General features: G+C 40.1%; 1 long non-coding RNA gene across 1 annotated transcript; it reads right to left on the reverse strand.

Annotated features, from left to right (window-relative positions):
* LOC114807625 lies at positions 1 to 23691 on the reverse strand. Its single transcript, XR_003755672.2, has 3 exons — positions 23540 to 23691; positions 2160 to 2324; positions 1 to 414 (listed from the first exon to the last, which is right to left on the reverse strand). It is a non-coding gene; the product is annotated as an uncharacterized LOC114807625 (long non-coding RNA).
* Between the last annotated feature and the right edge of the window lie 730 nt (positions 23692 to 24421).

The following is a 24421-nucleotide window of genomic DNA, read 5'->3' on the forward strand; positions in this document are numbered from 1 at the left end:
TTTACTGATTTTCTCACTTTAATCTCTGCCCCATCTTGACTACATAGAAAGAATCTAGATGATGTGAATCCTTGGCAAAAAAAAAAGGTCAAAATAAATATTTATCCTCTTAGTATTATATTGCATATGGCAGGGGATCGTGCTACATAGAATGCTTAAATATGGAACATGCAGATAATCTAAGATACAACTCCAACAGCAACACTTGCATTTCACAGGTTATTGCCAGGAAAAGGATGCAACACGCTGAAATGGTTACCAAGCAATTTTCTTAATCAAAAAGCACTGCAGAACATCAGCCAAAACATTAGTCAGCAGATTAGAATCAGTTCTTCAATGAATAGCTCAATCTTCTCAAGAATAGTTCATGATAATCAAGTTGACTACATTACAAGCTTCAGGGAAGCCATTCCTCTTTAAAAAAAAAAAAAAAAGAAATTTTAGAAAAGGGAATTCAAATGACCACTAGTGTCCTTGAGAAGCAGCATGGTTTAGCTGGTAGAGCCTGGGAGTCAGAAGGTCATGGGTTCTAATTCTGACTCTGCCACCATTTGCTCTGTGACCTTAGGCAAGTCATTTCACTTCTCTGTGCTTCAGTTACCTCATCTGTAAAATGGGGATTGAGACTGTAAACCCCCAGCACAGTGAGAGCTTAACAAATACCATCATTATCATTATTCTGATAAATGAATTTTGTAGAAAGCTTTCTTTACCCTATATGCACTTACATTTCCACTGAATCTCTGTTAAAGAAATACACCTAGTTCAGCATATTTTAAGTAAAGGAGAAAGTTGATCATGACTTTGTGAGTAGAGGGAAACCAAAGGGGACACTATTAAGAAATAAGAATGTTGCACCTGCACAGCAGAAATGGACAGAAGCAATGCTTTTTACAGTACAGATTATAGAATCAGAAAAGTCAGGAACCTATGAAGTGGACAGATTATATAATTTAAGTAGTGGGATAATGTGATTTATGGAGGCCATCATCAACATTTACTAAGCTTACTGCTCAAGGACTCTAGGAAACAGACTGTTCAGCCCTATTGAACTTAGGAGTGGCCAAAGAAAAAATCAAGGGTAATGGTTAATGCTTTATTGAAAGATGGAAAAAATAGACCCTAGAACACTGATTAGTTGAAGTCAGCGTTTGGGTTAATGGTGGATTTTTACATGAGCAAGAAGAAATATGGCTCGTTTCTAATCCTCCCCAGGGATCATTTTGGCTCAGAGAAGATTTAACCACTGGTCTCTAACTTTGCTTTTCACCAAGCATCTCAATATCTACAAAAATCAAAACAATTTCCAAAAGTCTGAAAAAGCCACCAATAACCTGTTTTTGTGGGGGGATTTTGGGGGGGGCGGTGGCAGGGAGGAGAAAAAAAGTATTCTTTGCATTTAATGCAATAAAATATCTTAGTCCTTAAATAATTCATTTTCTTCCTTTTTCTTGTTGCTTAACACTATGTTGATGTCATACATCCTGTTCCTATGCTTTTTAATCAGCTTCTCCCATTGATCAGTCTCTGGTTTTGGGCTGTCTGGGTAATGTTCCCTTAATTTTAATCTCTTGAAATGCTGAAAGCTAGATATACTCTACTTCCATAATTCCAGTTTTCTTCAGAAGAACAGATAGATAAGCTCAGAGCCAGACAAGGGCTTGAGTTTGGCATGCATACTTGGCACAGAATTCATAACTACATGAGTAAATGCTCAATGGACCTATGATTCAGGTTTATTGAACGAAAGATTACACGCCTCGTATCTCATCCCCAAATCAAATAAAAGGAGACTGATCTAATTGAGAGGGATTGAAGCTGGGCTATACTGCTCCATGTACCTGGGAGTTTTCATTTAGATTAAAAACATATTTGGAGGAAAAGAAGACAACAAGTTGATGCAGCATGGGGATACACTCCCAAAGAGCCAGTCATATCGGCCATTAGGGGATTTGCTACACATGAAATCATTTGCCAGTGTGATTTTGACCCATGTAGATGCTCATATTTTAAAAACAGGATATTGTCCAGGGTTTAGAGACTGTTTGTGGGGGCTCCCAATCTGTGTTGCTTGCATACTCGTTCTCTCTCTCTCTCTCACACACCACACCCCAAAGAGCCCAAATGGACAAGAGATGAAGATCAGCTAGAACTCTTACCATCTTAGGTTTGAGAATTCACTTGGTCCTCATCCAGTTGGTCTCCTTATTCTCATCCTTTCAACCATGCAGTAGATCTTCTTGAAGAGGGAGGAGGGACACACAAACTGATGCTTGAATGCAGTTCACTGCAGAGTTTAACTTGATATCACCAGCATGTTCTCCCTAGGACATATTAGGAGGCAAGGAGTTAAGCATAATAATAAATAGCATTTGCTAAGCATTTACTGTGCCAAGCACTGGGAAAGAGTCACCCCAACTATTAGCCTGAAGCACCACAGGGCAATATCTGGGGTCTGACAGCGGTAAAATAATGTTGGCATTTGTTAAGCTCTTACTATGGGCAGAGCACTGTTCTGAGCGCTGGGGTAGATACAGGGTCATCAGGTCGTCCCTCGTGAGGCTCACAGTCTTAATCCCCATTTTACAGATGAGGTAACTGAGACCCAGAGAAGTGAAGTGACTTGCCCACAGTCACACAGCTGCCAAGTGGCAGAGCCCGGATTTGAACCCATGACCCATGACTCCCGAACCCATGACTCATGTCTCTTTAGACATGCTACATTTGTTGTCTTTCATCTCATTTAAGTATGGATCTAAATCTGCAGTAACCAGAGATCATCCATGTAGTAGAATTTGTAGCATTTATTCAGTGCCCACTTTGGGCCACACACTGTTCTAGGCATTTGACATACCTAATAACAAAGGGCCTTACAATTTGACAGAATAGACAGAAGTATTTACAACTAGGAAAATGCAAGATAGAGAAAGCAGAGATATGTACACGAGTGTTAAGGAAGGTGAAAATAAATTCCTAAGTGCTAGAGTTAGCTGAAGGAATGATGAGGTTTGGGAAAAATAATCGGGGAAAGGTTTAGGGGGCAGTGCAATTGAAGAAGGGATTTGTAAGCAGAGAGAGCAGAGACCTGTCTGATGTGGGGTGTGCAGGAGTTCCCAGTCAAGGAAACACCTTGAAGAAGAGAATGCAGGTGGAAGAGATGAGAGCAAAGTACAGCTACAAAGTTAGTTTGGGAGAAATAATAATATTGGTATTTGTTAAGTGCTTACTATGTGCCAGGCGCCATTTGAAGTGCTGGGGTAGATACAAAGAGCTCGGGCCTGGGAGTCAGAAGGTAATGGGTTCTAATTCCTCCTCCGCCACTTGTCTGCTGTGTGACCCTGGGCAAGTCACTTCATTTCTCTGTCCCTCAGTTACCTCATCAGTAAAATGGGGATCGAGGCTGTGAGCCCCACATGGGACAGACACTGTCCAACCCAATTGCTTGTCTCCATTCCAGGGCTTAGTACGGTGTCTGGCAAGCACTTAAATAGCATAATTATTATTACAAGATAATCGGGTTGTACACAGTCCCTGTTCCATATGGGACTCACAATCTTAAACCCTATTTTGCAGATGGAGGAACTGAGGCACAGAGAAGCAAAGGTGACTTGCCCAAGATCACACAGCAGACAAGTGGCAGAGCCGGAATTAGAACTCATGTCCTTCTGACTTCTAGATCCTTGCTCTTTCTACTAGGGCATGCTGTTTCTCCCAGTGAAGAAAGCAAATTGGGGAATCGTGGGAGCAGAGGACAGGTAGGTATGGTGAGACTAGATGGAAAGCTCTGCAGCCAACTATGGGGAATTTTTGTTTGTTGCAGACACACAAGAAGTTACTGGAAGGTTTTGAGGAGAGGAGTCACGTGGCCCAAGGCGGGCTTCAGGAAACTGACCCTGGTGAGAACATGTAGCATAGATTGCAGAAGAGAGAGGTTGGGAGACCAGTGAGAAGGCAAATGTAATAGTCTAACTGGGCAAGAACAGAGCTTCTACTAAGGTGGCAACAGTCTGGTTGAGGACGAATGGATCTGGGAAGTGTGCAGGAAAAGACAGCAGGAATTGGCCCGGAACTAAATATGAGAATTAAATGTTCCTAATTGTTGTGAGCTCCTGGGATGAGGAAAATGGTGATCTTGTTGAAAGAGTGAAAGTTCGAGGAAGGTGCTCAAGGGAGAAAGATAAGGAATCAATATCTTCGACATGCTGAGCTTGAGGTGCCAATGGGACAATCAATAATATTTATTGCTTTCTATGTGTCGTTAACTGAACTAAGCATTTGAGAGAGTAGAGTAGGAGAAGCAGGGTTGCTCAGTGGAAAGAATCCGGGCTTGGGAGTCAGATGTCACGGGTTCGAATCCCAGATTTGCCACTTGTCCCCTGTATGACTGTGGGGAAGTCACTTCACTTCTCTGTGCCTCAGTTACCTCATCTGTAAAATGGGGATTAACTGAGCCTCACATGGGACAACCTGATTACCCTGTATCTACCCCAGCACTTAGAACAGTGCTCTGCACATAGTAAGCGCTTAAATACCTACATTATTATTATTATTAAACAAGGTCCCTGCCTACAAGGAGTTTGTAATCCAGCAGAGGATATGGTAGACATCACCACATCCAAATTGAAATGTAATGCAGGTTGGAGGAGAGGTCTGGACTAGAGAGATAGATTTGGGTGTCATCTGCAAATGTGGTAACTGAGAAAATGTGATCAGATGAGCTCCTGAGAGAGGAGGTGTAAAGAGGAGAAAAATAAAAGACCTAGAACAGAGCTTAGGTAAGAGGATGAGAGACAATGAGTGGAAATGAGAAGGAGTGATCAGACAGGCAGAAGGAGAACCAACATGCCAGCAAAACCAAGGCTCAGTAGTGTTTTAAGCAGGAGTAGAGTACTTTCGACTTTAAGGTAATTATCAGAAATCTGGGAAATAATTTGGGTTGAGTCAAGGTCAAAGGTCAGATGAGATTGCATTGCATTTATCTAGTAAACGTCATTATTCAACTGAAAGAACAACTCAATTTACTTAACTAGCAGCGACTCATGTTCTCTGTACAGCTTTATAGCATTTTCCATTTCTAATCAGCTGTGTCATAGATGGAACACTCCTATTAAACGTATAAGCACCCTGTAAAAAGCCATTTTCCTCTTTCCAACTTATTCTTAGTAGCAACAATCCCATAAATATGTTGACAATCAATTCTAGTTTCTCTGAACAACTTGGGAAACAAGTATTGGTTTCTTTAATAGAAGGAAGCGAAATACCAAATACTGTTCATTACCAAAATGCTATAGCACTGTCCAATGCTTCAAAGGTGATAGCATTGATACGGAACAAAGAAATATCTGTATTTAGTTTCAACACTTCTGTGATGTACAGTGCAAATCAGTGGTATTTGAGTGCAACACTATACTAAGCTCTTGGGAAAGTACAACACAACAGAGATGGTAGATGAGTTCCTTATCCACAATGAATTTTATAGCTTAAAATTCTGCAAAATGTGTAATTATAGTCAAGTATACTTCAATACTCAAGCCTACATCATAGAATCCACCATATTTTGTCTTTAAAAAGATAAGTGATAGAGTTGTGCTACATGCACCAAGATTTTGTGTAGTTCAGTTGTGGCTCAAAGTGATGAAACACTGTGGTTTGTTGAAGCATATAGTTGCAATACCCTCACTTTTCTTTCCTGAGGAAAAAAGAAGTCTAGTGCCACAGAACCTAAGAAAAAAGAGAACTGAAGAGAGTCTACAATTTACCTGAGCCTAGTAGGGGTAGTGTTGGGAGAAAACCATACTAAATTAGCTTCTAGACCAGCTGTCTAGAACCAACTATTACTGGAATTGTTCCACTATGGATTCTTAATTTCCAGTTTACTGCAATACTTGTACATATCTTCAATGGTAGGGCTCATTTTTAAAAATCTTTTCCACAAATATGTTTGCTTTTCTTTTTTTTTTATATGGTATTCATTAAGGATTTACTATGTGCCAGGCACTGTATTAAGCACTAGGTTAAATTACAAGATAATAAGGTTGGATACCATCCCTGTTCCACAAGGGGCTCAATTTAATCCCCATTTTATAGATGAGGTAACTGAGGCCCAGAGAAGTGAAGTCACTTGCCCAAGGTCACACAACAGACAAGTGTTGGAGCCGGAGATAGAACCCAGGTCCTCCGATTTCCCGGCCAGAGCTCTTTCTAACCAGGCTATGCTGTTATTCACCAGAGGAACTGGTGAATGAAGTTTTCCTCAGGACAAGAGCTTTGACACTTTTCAAGCCGTAGGAAAATCCTTCTTCTATAATTTGTCTTTCAAATATACAATTTGGGTAGAATTTATGGAAGAAGGAACACACTACATAGCAAGCACTAAATGCTGGGGTAGAATCAAAATAATCAGGGCCCACGTGGGGCTCATAGTCTAAGTAGGAGGGAGAACAGGCATTAAATCCCCATTTGGCAGATGAAGGAACTGAGGTACAGAGAAGTGAAGTGATTTGCCCAAGATCACACAGCAGATACAAGGCACAGGCAGGATTAGGTCCCAGGCCCTCTGACTCTCAAGTCTGTGCTCTTTACACTAGGCCCTGCTACTTTCCTGACAGAACTTGGTAAGGTTCAACCAGGAACAAGATTTCCAACTAGCTACTGGATTGGGTGACAATTTATCAGTCCTTTTAGTTCAGCCTAGGAAATTCAGACCAACTATGTATTCAATCTGTACTTGACTCTGCTGTCTGGATCGTTTTCTAAAACATCCTTCTTTGCACATCCCTCCCACCCCTCAAAAAACTCTAATTATTGTCCCTTCCTCTCTACATCAAACAGCAGCCCTTGGCCATCACCTGTGAAGCACTTTATCAGCTTTCCCCACTCCCATTCATCCACTCTTTTCTAACTCCCATGTCACCTGCTTATCAAAGCGACCTACTCACTGTGCCTTGTTTTGGTCTCCCCGCCTGTGGAGCATTTGTTCACACCTTCCCTACTGCTTTAAAGTCCAGCAGGTCACTGTTCTCTCTAACCTCAAGGCCCTCCAGAAATCAGATCTCCAGGGGGCTTTACCTGAGTAATCTCATCTCTCAATCTGCCTCTCCCACCCATCTCAACTTCAGTAATTCCATGTCATCCAAGAATTTGGGTCCAATCTCCTTCTCAACACTCATCTTTCCAGAATTTGTGTACATATCTTTATATGCTATTATACTCTTAGCATATATTCTATTGCTCCCTCTATTATTTCAGTGTCTGCCTCTCTCTTTTAAATCTTAAATTCCTGGAAGACAGAGATCTTGTATACTAACTGTATACTAACTACTATACTCTCCCAAACACTTAGTACAGAGCTCTGCATACAGCAGGTACTCAAATACCACATTAAGAGAGAATATATTGTACAGCATGTTGGACAAAGATGGTGCTAAATATGACTAGTAAGCAGAGTCATCATGAAAAATGAATGAAAGTTGGACCAAAATAGTTGCAAAGAACTACTGAAATAATTAACCCTCTGACCTGAAAAATTCTGCACCAGTACCTACAAAGTACAATCACGCAGGGATCTTTAATTCACCCCTCCCTCAGCCCCACAGAAACTTAAACATCTGAAGTTTATGTATTTATATTAAATGCTTAAGGCCCCATCTAGGCTCTAAGCTCACTGTGGGCAGGAAATGTGTCTGAATGTTGCATGTACTCTCCTAAAAGCTGAGTACAATGCTCTGCACACATTAAGAGCTCAAAAAATATGATTGAAAGAATGAGTTTACCAGCTGTTTTATTCTCCCGAGTGCTTAATACAATGATTTGCACACAGTAAGCACTCAATAAATACAACTACGATGGAATGATTTTTCTCAGGCACTTGAGAGTAAGAGGCCACCTAGATCTATTTCCAATCCAGGGCTGGAAAGCTTTTAGCCTGCTCCTTCTTGAAGCTCCAAGCTGCAGGGCAAAGAGAGGTGATCCAATTCTTCCTTTCAGAATTCATTAGATAATTAACATTCAGTACCTGTGAGTGAGAGAGTTTTCCACAGTGTACTCATTCATAACATACTTAAGACAAAAGAGTGAATTTCCCCCAGGCAATTTGAAAAAAAAAAAAAAAGAATTGGGATTTATGCCAAAAAGCACTGATTAACATCTTATTGTTGATTGCTGGGGAGGCCAAAAGTTGGGGTCCAAATTCAATTCTATGAAAATACATGAATTTAGATCCACCACAAGGATTTAAAAAGCAAATTTCTAAAGAGTTACAGGATATGTTATGTGCATTACCTTTACAATAATGCATTTTAGAGTTGTAAAATTCAGATACCAAGATCCTTAAAAATGGTGAGAGTCATCTAAGAAGCTACTAGCAAGAGCATAACATTTAAAAAAATCACCCTGTTTTATAGCATTTGTACTGGAATTATTTCTAGAATTATGTAGGTTCAAAGCTATAATTCAAGCTGAGATTTACTCTATTGGTTTAACTGCAGCCAATCTAAAACTCTGAATAAATCTTTATTCAGCTCAGGAACAGATGGTAGTGGTTGAAATCTTTGGGAAAAAAAATCAATGATAATTTAATTTTTTCAAAAGGAAGGAATTTATGTAGGATCAATAAAATAAGTGGCCAGTTTCAAAATGTTAAATGCTGTGGACTGGATTATGAATGCAGAGAAGCTAAGAGCAGAGACACCCAGGCACTTCAATTTGGCAGACCAAACAAAAAAAAAATGCACAAAAAGAGTCTTCTTGTAAAAAGATCATTCTTGCTATACATAAAAAAGGAAATTGATTTTCCAGAATGTATAGTATGTTGGAAAGGCTGATAGAAGGGCTATTGATGTCATTCAACAGCAAGAAAAAAAATAGGGACTGTAATCAGTTTGACCATTAGGATGCCTTTCTGTCAGAGGTGGATCGAAGACAAATTAAGGCAATTTTGCTCTGGGTTAAACTGTGGGCCGCCCCAGTTGGAGGGCCATCTTTTCTTATCAGTGCAAAAAAAAAAAAAGGGGTAGGACCAAGTGTGGAGGGTGGGGAGAGAGACTCAAAACTGACAGACCAGATTTGAAACAGACCAAACATGATTTGCATCTTTTCAGCCTTATTTGGAGCCCTCTGTCTCACTGGAGACCCAAGGAGAAGTGAAGCTGGTAATCCAGCCCAGATATCTACCGAGATGAAATCTGTGGCCTCACACTTTTATCGGACAAGCTATGAGGACTTCCACTGTCCTCTTTTGCTCTCACGAGTTGTCACCCCTAGCTCCAATTATCATCCTTTGGGGTATGAAGGGCCAGGACCCTCTCTTTCTCCCTAAAGGGCGGCTGACAACCATCTCTCCATGACGTTTGGTCTTTTTATAACTGCAATAAAGAAGGGCAAGCACTGGCATATTGCCCAGGAATCCTGTGGTCATGGCACAACGGTGCAGAAAAGAGGGTATTTAATTTCCTCTCTCTCCACCACTATAAGCCTTAAGACCTATGTCCCATTATTACTGGGACAGTGGGGCCTCAAGATCAATTTTATAAGAACATTGGTGTGGGAAAGTGTTTATAGGACTCTAATTTATTATTTAAATGCTGACAGGTAAATTTTTCCTATTTATTTATATGTTTGTCTTCCTCCCTTAAAAGTGGTGAGTTCTTTGAACCATTTCTAAATCAATTTTCTGGAGTTTCTCAAGCACCTAATACAGGGCTCTGCACAGCAGTATTTTTAAATCAATTGCAGTAGGCTCCACTAATCAACCAACATGTGTGCAGTTAGGAACCCATGAGCTCATTATGTAAGTTTAGGAAGAATAAAATAAAATAGTCCTAACTTTGAGCCAAGAATTCCAGTTCTTTGCTTTGCACCCCACTGCACCAAGGGTTCCTGTCTACCAAAATTAGTTGAACATGTATTGAATATTTTGTAGGCTGATACTATAATGTCCTCCCATTTTCCAATATTTTTTATTGCCGCATTTGATTTCCCAAATGATTTGCAAATTAACTTTTTTAAAGCTTGGAACAAAGGAATATTGTCCCTTTAAAGTGCAGAAGAAACACTTGAAAGTGTAGCTAGAACTATTTTGAAACAGATGCTTAAATTCAGCTGCTATTCCATTCTTGACTAGGAAGTCTCATAGCTGTTATATGACAAGAAATTCTCCTCCAGTAAAAGATGTGAGAAGAGAAAAACAAGTGACTATATTCAGGCCTCCTCAAGAATATTACAGAAGTTTTCCTTCCTTCCTAGGCACCCTGGGGTACTTCCAACAAAGGCTTGTGAAATCCTCAAGTAGCATTTTGACACCAGGATGCTGAGCCAGGCAGGCTCCTCTTATGGTCTGAAGAAAACCATGTTTGGTGTATTGCATAATAATAATAATAATAGTATTTAAGTGCTTACTATGTGTCAAGCACTGCTCTAAGCTCTGGGGTAGATCCAAGCTAATCAGGTTGGACACGGGGCTCACAATCTTAATCCTCATTTTACAGATGACTGAGATGACTGAGGTAACTGAGGCCCAGAAAAGTTAAGTGACTTGTCCGAGATCACACAGCAAACAAGTGGCGGAGATGGGATTAAAGGCCATGACCTGACTCCCAGGGCCGGGCTCTATCCCCAGTTAGAAAAATGTGTAGGTCCCCAGTTAGAAAAATGAAAATCTTTTTAAATCCTTTGAAAAATGCTCAATTTTAAAAAAGGCAGTTGTTGCATCAGACTCAAATTGAACTGTATGCTACATTAACCTTCAGAGAAACTTTCATTCTAAAGAGAAACCAGTTAGTGAATAATGGGGAAAATTAAAGGAAGAGCACAAAAAGGAACCCACAACCCTGGTCAAAGTAATGATCAGAGGAGACTTAGGTGGTTGTGAACTCAATATCATCTCATAGTGTCTGCTAAGAACGCAAACTATTTGAAGTCTCAATCCGTAGGATTTGAGTACCTTACTGTGTGCAGTGCAGGGTTACTGGGCACTTGAGAAGAAACAAGAGTAGGAGACAATTCATGACCTCAGGGAATTTACAGTCTACCAGGGCAAAAACACAATGAGTCAGTGAGTTGGACTATCAAATGGAATAAGAAGTGGATTTGCAATAGAAATTATTCCATAACAGACAGATCTAGGACAAGCAGAAAAAAATGAAGTTACTGAACAGGAAATTGTATAAAAGATTTCTGCACCCTATTTAAAGCCATAATTCACAGGAGACCAGAGGCAGCAGGGCCTTGATTGTAAAAGAACAAAAGCAATTTGAAAGCATTAAGCGTCTGCAAATCAATTGCTTTCCAGCACCCTTACAATGCTTTTGATAGTAAGAAACAGGATGTCCACTCTCCCCATAGCAAACTGATACCCAGAGTGGTCAAGTGGCTTGCCTGAGAAACAGAACTGGAACCAGGACCTAGGTCGCCCCAAATCCAGGCTCTTCCCAGTAGATCACGGTGTCCCACAGAACGACAGGATAACAGAAATTGCATCATTCTCTTCTTTAAGGTGGCCTTGGCTAGGTTGCTGCTTTCCACTTTGCCCAGGAGGACCAGGCTTATTCGGAGAGGCCCAGTTCAACCTTGCGTATGGCAGATGGAGGAGCTGTGACTTAGAAGAAGAGTATTATGAACCTTGATTTCCTTTTCTCATCACCAAGATTACTCCCTTAGCATGAATATTTGGAAATCATTTCTGTTAACGCAGGTGCTACTTTTAAAAATTCACTTAATTTTGCCTCAGATAATTAATTTTTCCTCTTCTGCAAAGTGACCCAAAACTTACATATTTGGAGTCTGCAGGAGACAGTCGTTGCTAGGAGACACCATGAATTGTTATTTCCTAGTCTAAATTGAAATTACCAATTCACAGGTCCTCAAAGTGAGGCTATTGTACATGGTGTACAGAATACCATTTTTCACTGCAGCCCATTTAATCTAAGAGAGGAATTCTAATGTACTGTTTAATCAACATAAAACAATTTGTACAGAACACTGAACACCATCTTAAAGAATAGCTTGTTCTTGTTTTTTTACTAGTCAGCTAGGCTTAACACTTAGCTTTTAGGCACAATTCTTCTTTGCCCCAATCACTGTTCCCAGTTCAGTACCTAACCCTCCCCAACTCAGACAAATTTCAGTATGGTAATTGGACACGGGTATGGATGAAAAGAATATTTGGACAATTATCTATGGAAAGGAGGATGCCCTTGAATTGTAGCTCAAGTACCTTTCTCAACCTAAAACTGTAGCTTCCTGGAATAGAAAGACAGCACATGAATATCCTTTTCTTTTTTCTTGGTTCAGTATAGTCAGTGTTCTGAAAGAAACGATTCCTTGTTTTCCGGGTGAGGTCAGGGAGGCCGAGGAAAACCATGGATCTGGGAGTCAGGAGGGCTGGACCTGCCGCTGGTCAGGAGGGCTGGACCTGCCGCTGGTCTGTTTTGTGACCTTGGCCAAGTTACTTAATTTCTCTGTGCCTTAGCTCCCTCATCTACAAAATGGGGATAAAATATCTGCTCTCTCCCTCAGATTGTAATTTGTGTGTTGCGATGAGGGCTTTTTGTGATAGGGGAATGTGTATACCAAATCTGTTTTGTATTTTCATACTCTCATAGGGCTTAGTACAGTGTTTGTACACACTAAGTGCTCAATAAATACCTTTGATGGATGGATGAATGGATGATGTGTCCAATCTGTTTTGAGAAGCAGGGTTTCCTAATGGTAGTCAGAGGATCTGGGTTCTAGTCCCAGAACTGCCTTGTGTCTGCCATATGACCTTGGGCAAGTCATGTAACTTATCTTTGCCTCAGTTATCATCTAAAATGGGGATTAAATTCTACTGCCTCCTACTTAGACTAGGAGCTCCATGAGGGACAGGGGCTGTGTCCAACCTGATTAGCATGTATATCTACACCAGTATGTATTAAGCACTGCTCTGAACTTGGGTAAATATACAAATCCTAGTGCACAGACCAGTGTTTGGTACATAATAAGTACTTAAGTATCATCATTTTTACTAATGATTATTCTCTTCCACAGCACTTAGTCACTGAATCCTATCATTCAAATTGCCTAGGAAGGCATTACTGAGGTTCTTTCTTAAAAAGAGAGAATGTTTAGAGGATCTTGTGCCTTACCAAAAACATCGTGACTATGAACTTTCCTGATGTTGCATTTTGACTTTTTCCAGTGGTTTTCTGCCTTTCCTCATTATCATCATCATCTCAAAAGTGAAGGACAGACTTTAGATGTACAAACACACTAATGACTGACCTAGTCTTGGGCTTAATTCAAATAACTGTCTATAATATTAGTAAGCATGTTTAATAATGTCAATTAAAATACTGTCAAATACAGTGAAGAAAAACTCTAGATTGGCTAGAAGAATAAAGCACTGAACATTCAAAGAATTTCAGTTTGTGGCAATAAATGGGAAGCCAAATTACTTTTATGGCATTTGTTGAGTGCTTACTATAACCCAGTCACTGAACTAAGCACTGAGGTAGATACAAGGTAATCAAATTGGACACAGTCTATGTCCTACATGGGGTTCACAGTCTCAATACCCATTTTACATATAACAGAAACAGTGAAATTAACTGACTCATCCATCCAAGGTCACACAGCAGGCAAGTGGTAGAGCTAGGATTAGAACCTAGGTCCTCTGATTCCCAGACCCATGCTCTTTTCACTAGGCCTTGCTGCTTCCCAATTACTGTACTGCAACTTGGTTTACTCTTTTAATATTTACCAAACTATAGTGATCTCTGAATAGCATAAAGCTTTTTTACTCCAAATTATGATATTCCTAGTAATGATGCTTAAGGTTTTAAGTGAAAAAACAGCTAGGCACTAGATGGAATGGTTGTTCAGGAGTTTTCTAGGGTTATACTGCAATACATGGGGTGATTTGGGGATTCAGATGAGCTGACAATCTTTCTGGGCTTTTTGCTCTAGTGAATGCTTGTGCTCTGCTACCTGGCTGCCAAGTGGGACTATTAATTATGCCTTAAAATTTTGTTTTGAATTCCCCCTCCACCCCACAGTATGCTACTTTGCAAAAACCAACATTTAAGCTAAACTCAAGTCTTTAGGCAGCCCAGAGCTCAAGTGCATTTCAAGTTGATGATATTCTTGAACTGGTGTTCCCCAGCCAATGGAGACATGCTCCTATCTTCAAGCATCATTTTATAGTGTAAACACTATAATATAACACTATTACACAGTTTATCCAATTTCTAAGTCCACATGCTTAGACCACCAGCTTCATCATCTCCAGTCTGAAGATGGTGACTGAGTTTTTATTCTTTCAATTTGTAAAATTGTGCTCTGATTAAAAATTGAGTAAGAAAAAAAATTGGACAAAATATTAGTAGTAGTGACAATAGCAATAAAACTATTTGTTCTAAAATGTCTATCTGGGCTGGCTTCGATTAAAGTTGAATCTCACAATCTTCCGAGATAGGCAGCTTGGACTCTGCTGGGACAAGGGAAGGTAGACGTGTCACAAATAATTCTGGAATATACCCTGTCTAGTCTGCAGAAAATGTGATCATAAGGAGTAAACTGGTTAATCTCAAGTAAGTGGTGTAATATCAACCGAATTTACTGAGCACTGTACTAAGCATTTAAGAGAGTACAACAGAATTAGCAGACATTCCCTGCCTGTAACAAGTTAACAGTCAGGAGAGAGACGTTAATATTATTAAATAATATCCAAAAGCTAAAACCATTTAGGATCTTCAAGTTCATCTTTTGGAAAAAGCAGCATAATCCTGTTAAAAGGAGCTACTCAGTAACTAGAAATGGTCTCCCATAGCTACACATGGTATTAAGTGTAACTTTAGCGAGCACTGGCCTCTGGTTTTCAGATAGGTCCTTTTACTCCTATCTGAAAGTCTCTCTTCATTAAATTGTCTTTAGGAACTAGCATACTCTGATCAGAATCCACGTGTGCTTACCAATACCTCCAGACGGCTTCGTGCCTTATAGCAGTTTACTGTGAATCTTTGTGAAGCATATTCCAGACAGCACTAGACATTCCTGGTCTATTAAACAATTATTACTTCAGTTCTTACAGCCAGAATCATGCAGCCCCTCATCCAGAATATAGTCACAGATTATTACATTCCCAAAGCATTTCTGCTTCATTCATTTTGGATCTTGAGGTGAATAACCTCCCAATAACCTCCAGGAACTTTGTGAGCTGAGATGTTAGAGTTAGTGACCGCACACTCTCTAAGGTTTACTAAAAATCTACCCAAGCATTATAGTAATGGAAGCGTTTGATTTGTGGAGATTAGGGCCAGCTTATCTTTACAACAAACTGAAAAGAAAGTGAGTGTATGTTATATCAAAAGGAAAAGCTACCTGAGAGAATATGAATCCTTACAGAGAAATAAACACAAATCTGAAATTACTCGGGGAAAAAAACTGTTCAATGTTACGAGACTGACAGAAAACCACAAGATCATTTCCATCTTATTTGCTTGATTCTATTTAGTTACATCAATTAATAGCATGTAAGTGCCTACAAAAAAAAAGGCACAGTTCCTATCCTCAAGTAGTTTATAGCCTAAGGGCGGAAGCATGAATTTAAACTGAAATAGGGGAAGTAATGGAGTATATAAGATAGGGACATAAGTGCTACAGGGGTTGCGATGGTTATAGCAAACTTCTGTAATAAAAGCCTCTAACTTTATCTGCCCATACCTGGGCAAGTGTTGTTACTTAGGGTCTTAAAAGGGAAACAGAAAATCTTTTCTGAAAGAAAATTATAAAGGTTCCTGTTCAAAACAGTGCCCAGTGATAAGAAGGCACCAGTGAAGTGTTCTGGGGCAATCAAAAGCAATTGAACCTAAAGTTAGAATTTAAATAGAGGAGAACATTAAAAGGAAAAAGTCTATTTCTCACAAACAAGCCCAAGAATAATAATAATGGTATTCGTTAAGCGCTTACTATGTGCCAAGACTGTTCTGTGATCAAGGTAACTTTTTTTCATATTATTCCTAGTTTTTAGCCTCTTACTAATAATATTATTGTGGTATGTTAGGCACTTAACATGTGCCAGGCACTGCACTAAGCAAGCTGGGTGGGACACAGTCCCTGTCCCACACAGGGTGCGCAGTCTTAATCCCCACTTTACAGATGAGGTAATTAAGGGACAGAGAAGTGAAATGACTTGCCCAAGGTCACACAGCAGACAAGGGGTGGGGTCAGGATTAAAACCCATGACCTTCTGGCGCCCAGGCCCGAACTCCAACCATCAGGCCACGCTGCTTCTCTTACTGGGGGTTTTTAGGACTTTTTCTTCTAAAAAGCCTGGAAGCAGCATAGCCTAGGGGAGAGAGTATGGGATTGGGCTTCAGAAAGACCTGGGTTCTAATCCCAGATCTGCCAATTGTTTGCTGTGTGACCTTGAGCAAGTCACAATTTCTCTGTGCCTCCCCATCCTCATTTTACAGTTCTCCCCTCTACTTAGAATGTGAGGCCCATGTGGGACAGGGTCTGGACCAACCTAATTTGTAACTACCCTAGCACTTAGAAGAGTGTTTGACACATACTAAGCGCCTAACAAATACCACTTTAAAAAAAGAAGAGAGTACAATGGTCCCTCATTGAAAGCAACTACATAATTACTGGCACAAAGCCCTTTGTCCTCAAGTCATTTTCAGCTCTGTATCCAAAGCAGACTCCAATGCAGATCAATACTTCAAGCTACACAAAATATCTTCCAGTCAGTCATTCAATTAGAAGGTCAGGTAGCCAGCATCTCCTCTCCAGAGATACAGAAAAGTCTTGGGGCAGAAAGGTCAGCTGTACAGTTTCTATGTTTTCCTTTTCAGAGGAAAATGTTATATCATTTTCTCAGAGCATAATAACTAAAAACATGAAAGTCAGTACCCATACAAGTAGCTGAAGAATGATTTTCGAAAGTTCTCCGTCCCCCTAGAGAGCCACTATTTCCACTGTATACTATTTAACAGTCTCTAGGCAGAATGAGTATCAGCAAGTTACCCTTAAAATGACAGTTACCTCCTCTGTAAAATGGCGATTAAGACTGTGAGCCCCAATATAGACAGGGACTGTGTCTAACCCGATTTGCTTGTACGCACCCCAGCGCTTAGTACAGTGCCTGGTGCAGAGTAAGCAGTTAAATGGCATGGTCATCATCATCATTACAAATTAAGCATGTCCAAAACAGAACACCTCATCTTCCCATCCAAATCCTGTCCCCCCCATCAGTGTAAACACCACCACTATCCTCCCTATCTCACAAGCCCATAGTCTCGGCACTATCTTCTACTTATTTTTTTTATCCAACCCACATAGTCAATCTGTTAAAAAAAATCCTGTGCGTTCAACTACTATGCTGATCCAAGCACTTATAGCACCTCACCTTGATTACTGCATCAACCTGTACACTGATCTCACTGCCTGACATTTCTCTCCGCTCCAGTCCATATTTCAGACTGCAGATCAGATCATTTTTCTTAAAATAAAAAAACCTCATTCCATGTATTTCCACACTTCAAGAACCTCCAGTGGTGACCCATCCACCTCCTCAAACTCCTTATCATTTGCTTTAAAGTAATAATAATGATGGTATTTATTAAACAGTTACTATGTGTCAAGCACTGTTCTGTGCTAAAGTAGTGAATTCACAAACACCCCCACACCTTCCCTGACCACAAGGAGCCCGGAGTCCACACCCTTCACTCCTCTAATGCCATTTTACTCATTTTACCTTGATCTCATCTACCTCATTGCCTCCCTCTGACCTATAAACTCCGTCCCCTTATCCAGGCCACCACTCTTCCCTACCTTCAAAGCAGTTCCTCCAAGAGGCCTTCCCTGATGAAATCCTTTATTTTCCCTTACTCCCTTCTGCTTCATCTATGTATATTGATCTGTACCCCTTAAGTCCTTGGTATTCCACCCACCCTCAGTCCCACAGCACTCACGTATGTACATAGTTTAATGTCTGTCTCTCCTTCTAGACTGTAAGCTGCTGGTGGAGAGGAAATGTGCCCACCAACTTGGTTGCATTGTATTTCTCTCAAGTCTTAAATTCAGTGACGTGCACACAATAAGTGCTCAATAAACACCTGTGATTGATTTACACGGCTTCCTGCTTGAATTTGTTCTTCCTTGGCTTTCACTATGCATATATAATTTCTCTCCCTCTCTACTGGAAAGAAGAGAACACATGTCTGGATGCTGTTCTATTTTCCTGAGCACTTACTGCAGCACCTAAGAATCTGAATGAACTTCATGAATGTAAGAATTGGTCGATTAAACTAAGTACCTTGTCTGAATTTTAGGCAGTGAGTTGAAGCGATGCAAGGAATGATCTATTTCAAGAAAATAAATTTAGATCCTTGAGAAGAGGTGATGGGTGCTAAATTGTGTCAGTCGGCAAAATCACTAGTTAAGCAGGAAAAAAAAAATCAACTGCTAGAGAGAAACTATAACTAAATAGAAGTATTTACTTTATCTGTAAACTGACATACCTTATGTTCCGACTCGACGTTTCTGATTAGCTTTTGAAACTGTGATTTGATATCTAAGATCTCCTCCCAAAACACAAGAAGTGCAGAAGTTAATGGAGCTATTCTGACAGTTAAATTTCAATTAAACATACACAATGATTCTGTAAGCTAAGGCAAGTGCATTGGTGGAACAAAATAGGAAGATGTCCTGAATTCTATCAGAGCACTTTCATGGGGTGCTTTAAATGCAGCATCTAAGTTACAAGACACACATAACTCAATAATAAAATATCTTATAAATAATCTAAATCAAGAAGTGGTAAGATCATTTAACAATACTTAAGCAGAGCTAGGAGTATACCTCACTTGCTTAGGGAAAGACCTGGTTTGATACTAGTTTCCTTCTAAACAGTGGCTATTTGTAATGCATTCATTAACTCTTGCCTTTCCCTAGGGCACCATGTGAGCAGTTACTGTTCCCAAGCTGTGGTACCTTAAAGCCTCAGAGGGTACAGTCCAATTGACCAACATAACGAAAAAGGATTAACTTAACTGGGTCACTCAATTTAAAAGTCGGTGACTTCTGTCCTATATAACATTTGAAAACTTGTTTTTGTTTCTTAGTGTAAACCAGAGGCCCACAGACTTGGACCTGTGAAATTCCCCTGTGTCTCCCCCAGCGCTTAGTACAGTGCTTGGCACATAGTAAGCGCTTAACAAATATCAACATTATTATATCACAGCTAAACACGTGCAAAAGTTTTCAATTTATAGAAGAGCAAAGTGGTCTAGTGGAAAGAGCACAGGCATTGGGGTCAGAAAACCTGGGTTCTAATCCAAATCTTGGGCAATCACTTAACTTCTCTGTGCCTCAGTTACCTCATCTGTAAATGGGGATTAAAACTTGGATCCCCATGTGGGACAGGGACTTTGTCCAAGTTGATTCGTTTGTATCTACCCCAGCACTTAGTATTATGGTGCCTGGCACCTAATAAGCACTGAAATACCATACAAAAGATGATTTCCATGAATGATTCTATGTTTCAAACAAACCAGATTTAAGGTACTAGCCTTAGAACACTTAGTAAGAACGTGTCAATTGGAACATAATGCTCAGTTGAGCAACTGCCTTGCAGACTGTACAGAAATCATTTCAACATTATTTTGAAAGTCCCCATAATAAAAGAATACAATATATATCTATGGATTAATAGTATTTCAGGATCACTACATAGTGCCTTGGCTTTCAGACCATTACCATATAATATTATGTGGTTAGATGCAATCTGGGACATGACAGTTACAATGCCTACTCCGCTCTTTTGAATTCTCTCATTTAATCCATTTCAAAGTGAAAAGCCAAAGGAGTGACAGTGCTAATCAAGCAAGTGACAGCATTAATCTTTCATTTCATTTTAGGATATGCCACAAGTGACCCCCACCCCCTTCCTTTTCCTCCCTCCAAGTCATTAGTTGATCCTATTTCATTTTACTCCCTAATCAAGCCCTCCCAGCTAGAGGGAAAGAATGGAATGAAGGAAAGCTATTAATTCCAATCATGAATTTCTGTGATTTAAGAGCTGGTTCTGGGTTAAGATTCTCTTTTAATTTGCCGAGAGCAAAGAGGGGGCTATGCAGACAGCTATTCAACTTAACCTGCTGATATCACCAAGTCATTTAATAACATCCTGGGAAGCTCAAATTTAAGCCTGGAATTAGAAGGTAGAACCAGAGAAAGGTTTATACCACAGAAAATTCCAAGGGAGATTTTTTTGAGTTGATTTGAATACCGATGAACCAAGTTGGGTGACAAGCTCCGCTTTATTGTAGCATCTCAGCCGTATCATTTTGGCCCTTAGGACCCACAAAGTGAGTGAACATCAGCAGGAATATGGTAACACTTTCCTTGCTCTCAGTGAGCTTACAGTCTGGAGGGGGAGGGTGGGAGAAAGACATTTAATATTAAACAACAGTGTAGCTTAGTGGAAAAAACACAGACCTAGGAATCAGGTCACCTGAGTTCTAATCCCAGCTCTGCCACTTGTCCGCTGTTTTCCCTTGAGCAAATGACTTGTTTTCTTCACCTCTGTTCTTCATCTCTAATATGTGGTTACAATACTTGTTCTCATTTCTTCTGAAGCTCCATATGGGACAGGGGCTGGGTCTGACTTGATTATCTTACATCTATCTCAGCACTTAAAGTGCTTGGCACATAGTAAGTACCACAGTTCATCATTTGAACTCTTACCTACATTTTTTCTGCCTAAAAGGGCCATTTGTGAAATTAAATATTTTCTAAATGCTAGAGTCTGGCAAACACCTAGTTAAGTGATTCTTTAAAAAAAAAAGTTAATTGAGAGGCCAAGTTTCCCACACTGACTTATTACAACTGTAAAACAAATGGTCTGATCAGATCTGGCTTTTTTTTAAAAAAAAAAAAAGATATTTTCTATATAAACTACTTTTTTTCCCCCCACTGATACTGCAAGTCTCCCATAGGCCACCAAAACCTTTTTGGAGCACTTGGTTTCCTCACCATGCTCTTTCTTCCAGTTTCCTAAATCACTATGAGTAGCCAACTTATTAGAACACTTGGGAGAGCAGAACAGTAATTAAATTACCATTCCAAAGAAGTTAACACCCTAATGTACTGAATTGGTATTAAGAGTTTGCAAAGAAGATACATTCCTGTCCCCCAGGAGTGAGCAACCATTCATTCCTCCTTTCCTCAAAGGTTCAATTTCATGCAGAGTTTACCCATCAAAAAAGGAATGTGGTTCACTATCCCTAAGTGACACTGAAAATGTCCTTGACCCTGCCATCCTATGACATCGTAATCTCTCTTTAACCACGTTGAGAAGCAACATGGCTTAGTGGAAAGAGCCCGGTTTGGGAGTCAGAAATCGTGGGTTCTAATCCCAGCTCCTCTACTTACCAGCTGTGTGACTTTGGGTAAGTCACTTAGCTTCTCTGTGCCTCAATTACCTCATCTGTAAAATGGGGATGAAGTCTGTGGCCCCCCATGTGGGACAACCTAATTATGAAGCAGTGTGGCTCAATGGGAAGAGTATGGGCTTGGGAGTCAGAGGTCACGGGTTCAAATCCCAGCTCTGCCACTTGTCAGCTGTGTGACTGTGGGCAAGTCACTTAACTTCTCTGTGCCTCAGTTCCCTCATCTGTAAAATGGGGATTATGACTGAGCCTCACATGGGACAACCTGATTACCCTTTATCTACCCCAGCATTTAGAGCAGTCCTCTGCACATAATAAGTGCTTAATACCAACATTTTTATCTTTTTGCCTCCCCTTTGCAAGAGATAAGGTACTTTCTGTTCCACCAAAATGTATATTTTCAATGGTATGTGGAGTCAGGAATGCATCTTCTTTGCAAACTCTTAATACCAATTCAGTGCAAGACCATCTGCTTAATAAAAAAGTGACACCTTGTGAGAAAGAAAAGCTGCATGCAGACAAGTGGGCTTCGATATGGATGGAGTACTACATGTCAAGTTGTTCGTAATAGGGGGTTCTGCAAGAATACTTTGCTGCCCAGATCATTTTTCTACAAAAACGTTCAGAAGATGTCACCCCACTCTTCAAAAAACTCCAGTGGTTTCCGATCCTCTCCCAGCCCCACAGTGCTAGGCATATATCTGTAATTTATATATTGTCTTTCTCCCCCCCCAGACTGTAATCTCATTGTGGGCAGGGAAAGTGCCTTGATTGTTGCACTGTACTCTCCCAAGCGCTTAGTATAGTGCTCAGCATGCAGGAAGCCCTCAACACAAGTTAATGAATAGGGAAGGGGAGAAGAAGGAAAACCTCAGTTGCCCAGGCCAAGGGATGTGGCCTGAGGTGCAATGCTCTCTTGGATCTTCCTCCAGGAGGTTTTCAGCTCCAAGGAACAGATGGACAGAACTCATAAACCCTACAGGCAGAAATCGTCCTCATCTCCTGGGAAACTCTCACTCTTGCTGCCATTTGAATAGAGAATCTTAAGGCCTAATAATCCTAAAGGCTTAAAGAATAAACTTCACTTGAATTGACAAAATCTACCCAAAGTCAGTTAAGAGGGAAAAACTCATAAAAAAAGTAAAAAAAAGTCATTTTTCTAGCACACAAGTCTGATAACTGGAATGTTAGCCACTCCATTTGTGATTTAGTTCTAAAATGTGCCTTCCAATGTTTGGGGCGGGGGTGGAAATCTAGTTGCAAAGGAAAACCATAACAATAACTTGTCAAGCCAAACCTCTATAGAATTGTTAACTTATCAGGGTATTATCAGTAGTTAAAAGCCAAGAATCCACATTTGAGCTTATAGCAGTAACTGCTAAAATTGCTTTTTAGAAAAAGCCATCATAGCCTGAAACATCTCAAAAACAAAAAAATGAACACAAGTTTCTTTAGAGCATTAATGAACACAGTAAAATCCTTGACAGATACAGGGCTTGATGTAGCTAAAGAATATTTGACAGAAATTCACTGATATCCCATAAACAGAAGCTCCACGGGTAAAAACTGAAACCTTATACGTAGCCTCAGCACATTTGCTTTATGCCACAGGCTCTATTTCAGTTATCCATAACCCTATCTAAAGTCTTAGGAAGCTCAGAATATGGATTACTAAATTTCTATCTTCCCAGATAATCATCAGACATGACCTCAATGGAAGCAAGTCTTGGAGTTAAACTTGGGCAAATTTAACACGAGAAAACCCCTACCACGATAACAAGGGTCACATTTACACTAATCCATATCTCCCAACCTAAACAGCAGTGAGTTCAAAAGAGTTCTTGTTTCTCTCACTTCTGAGTTACTTGAGCCACCAGTCAAATAACCCACATTTACTCAGCTAACTTTAGCAATGACCTGATTAAGAAGGTGTAAAAACATAGGCTAGATTTTCCTAAAGTGACAAAATTCTTATCTCCCTGCACTGTATTAAAATCCAGTCAGTCAATTGTACTTCTGGAACATTTATGGTGTGCAAAGCACCATAGTAAGCTTGGGAGAATACAGTATAACAATAAAACAGGCACATTCCTCACAGAGCACATAGTTACCTGATGATCTGGGGTAAGACTGTCAACACACCATCAAAAAAAGACTCAGACTGCTTCTTTCCTTTCTTGCATTTCTGCCTCCATATCATTACTCCCACTTTCCTAAAATGGGGTCTTCAGAGCTCCGGCTTTGAAAGGGCGGGCTTGAAACCCCACTGAAAGCTGATAGGCTAACTCACCCCTTACCTTTGGAAAGAGCAGCTGTTGGAAGCCTCTTCACACACCTGTTTTCCTTCATGCACAAATTTTGTAATTTTAAGCACCTGTTGATGCCTCCGGGGACTGGGATCTAATCACTCAAAACACCTGCAGGTTTAGAACAAACTCCCGTGGCCCATGACAGAGGTCCAGACTACTGTTGGACGCACAACTTCCAGATTGTTCTTACTGTCAGAGAAAAGCAGTGTCATCTAGTGGAAAAGCACAGGAGTCAGATGCTGCTGTATGACTTTGGGCAAGCCACTTTACTTCTATGTGCCATGTTTCCCTCATCTTTAAAATGGGGGTTCAAAACCTGCTCTCTTTTCTGCTTTGATTGATTGCATCTACCCCAGTGCTTGCACATAGTAAGCACTTAAATACCATTATTATCACTGATACTAAATGGTATAATTCACAGATTTAAGAATAACAGACTGCTAAGAGTTATCATACTATTCCAGGTGCTTAGTATTGTGCTCTGCACATAGTGAGTGCTCAATAAATACAATTAATTGATCCAGGTGAAATAATGAAGTTGGAGAAATGAAACTAATCTTAAATGTATTTTGTTTCTTCAAGTTCAAACTTGATAGTTCAAGTAACTTTCCCCTCGGTTTAAAAATCTCATCTTAGCTATTTCCCCACTGTCTTCTCTTTTGCCTCTCCGTAACTCTCTTTCTT

The sequence above is a fragment of the Ornithorhynchus anatinus genome, chromosome X3 (assembly GCF_004115215.2).
Source record: "Ornithorhynchus anatinus isolate Pmale09 chromosome X3, mOrnAna1.pri.v4, whole genome shotgun sequence".
Classification (NCBI taxonomy): Eukaryota; Metazoa; Chordata; class Mammalia; order Monotremata; family Ornithorhynchidae; genus Ornithorhynchus; species Ornithorhynchus anatinus.